The sequence below is a fragment of the Aulonocara stuartgranti genome (assembly GCF_965226115.1).
Source record: "Aulonocara stuartgranti genome assembly, chromosome: 4".
Taxonomy (NCBI): domain Eukaryota; kingdom Metazoa; phylum Chordata; class Actinopteri; order Cichliformes; family Cichlidae; genus Aulonocara; species Aulonocara stuartgranti.
Genome location: NC_138942.1, coordinates 31,856,716 through 31,858,620, shown reverse-complemented (window position 1 = coordinate 31,858,620; position 1,905 = coordinate 31,856,716). Strand labels below are relative to the sequence as shown.

The 1,905-nt window shown below is 35.6% G+C and overlaps 1 long non-coding RNA gene across 1 annotated transcript; it reads right to left on the bottom strand.

Moving 5' to 3' along the window:
* Positions 1 to 216: 216 nt before the first annotated feature.
* On the bottom strand, positions 217 to 1,905 carry LOC309704489. The gene is made up of 6 exons (XR_014276271.1): positions 1,606 to 1,905; positions 1,416 to 1,509; positions 1,214 to 1,325; positions 971 to 1,121; positions 726 to 853; positions 217 to 612 (listed from the first exon to the last, which is right to left on the bottom strand). It is a non-coding gene; the product is annotated as an uncharacterized lncRNA (long non-coding RNA).

Genomic DNA, 1,905 nt, shown 5'->3' with positions numbered 1-1,905 from the left:
GTGTCAAAATTAACAACAAAATGTGTAAAAATATTTAACACTGAGGGTTATTCACACTGTTCAGAGTAATTTGATTACACTTTATAGAGCTATTTTACTCCAAATTTAGTTTAATAATAACCCTCTGATGTGTAATAATATATCATTTTTATTTCTCTGTAGTGTGATTTTTTTCATATTCATCTTATGATGCTACATTACTAAATAACTGTGATCTATCCTACATTATGGAAATAACAACAAATATACAGGTTAAAGTAACAGCATTTATTATGTTTCTCAATTCAGTGTCATTTAATTAACGTAACAAACCTTTACAATTCACAGTTCTATGATGCTCACTAGAGAAAGCAATATGACATTTCCCCAATGTCGTAGTTGCAGAAAAGTAACAAAGTTGGTCAGGGATGAACTGTATGATGTACCAAAGACATAATGGGCCCTAAAGAGTTCATCAAGGGCTCCTACAGAACCTGTCGCATTACATGGAAGTGCATGCTTCTCAATCACAATGAAGGTGTGAATGCTGCTTCTTGTGGATCCCTGGGTAAGATGGTAGGGCTGACTGCTTCGGGTGATGTTGTCTAGATGCTGCTGTACACTGGTTCCAGCCTACAACAACACATTAAACAACAGTATTAAGTGACTATCCTCTGACAGTAGATTAGCTCAACTCACTGTCCATGAAAATAGAGGTGATGGAAAGTATATTTTAAACAACATACCTTTGGGAATTTGATGAGGTTATTGACAGCTTGAGATGCAGACATCTTTCCTGGTCTCTTTCGCCCTTGTGCAGATGGTGGTAGCAGATGTAGCAGCAGCAAGATAGTAGACAAGTCACTGTCCCAGCCTACAGACGAATAAACAAAGAATTATTCCAAAAATACATTGAATTGACAGAATTACCTATATAACCAACAATGGCAAATAAAAACAGTCACAATCATACCATTCTCAACTTCAGTACCTGACTCAGCATTGCACATCTCCAAGAGCTCTGAGGTGGGGACAAGTCCATGACTTTCCTTTACAACCTCTGCTTTGAGATTGGTGAGCCACCTCTCCAAGAATTTGCTCCCAGTGACCTCACAAAACAGGAGTCGGAAATCTTGTTCTATCTGTAATGCAAAAATACAGAACATAGAGAGGTGTTTGATTGAAACCTGCCTACAAATTACATCAGTATCATTTAAATGATAAGTGAACTTACTTTTGGGAGATTTGCAAACTGAGACGCTTCTTTCCTCCACAGCTTTTCTTTGAATGGTCTTCAACCGCCATGCAATGTATCCTGAACTGTTCTCTGGATCGTAGTAATGTTTCTATGTAATTAAATAAACGAAGAAGGACTATGTTATCAACATTTCTGAGGGCAATTATGTATTTAATGTTGAAAAGTTCCCTTTACTTACATATCCATGTTGTGAATATGGGTCTTCCAGATATGGAGACAGAGCAACAATGCCCTGCGCATACATCACTCTTACGCTTTTAGGGGGAGATGTCCTAATGTATAAATTCAATAATTGGCATTAAACATCACAATTAAAAATAATACAATGTTTAAAATGTTTCTTTATATCTTACATTTTTGATTCTTACCCATGTCATTCTGTCATCTCAGCCTCAAGTATGTTTCTCATCCATCTTCTGGTTGCATCTCTCAGAGATTTGGTTTTTCCATACTCTTAAACCTTTCTATAAGATAGGAACATTACTTAATATTACTTAACATGTCATTAACATTGCTATCAGTTAATTTACACAAAATACATATTTCTTACTAAATAATGAGCAAAACTCTAAAGTAGTGTATGCCTTTGGCATTTGCTTAAAATAATATAAACCAGTAAAGTTAACTTTATGGTAATGCTACCCACTTTTTCTGAAAGTATGTTCGCT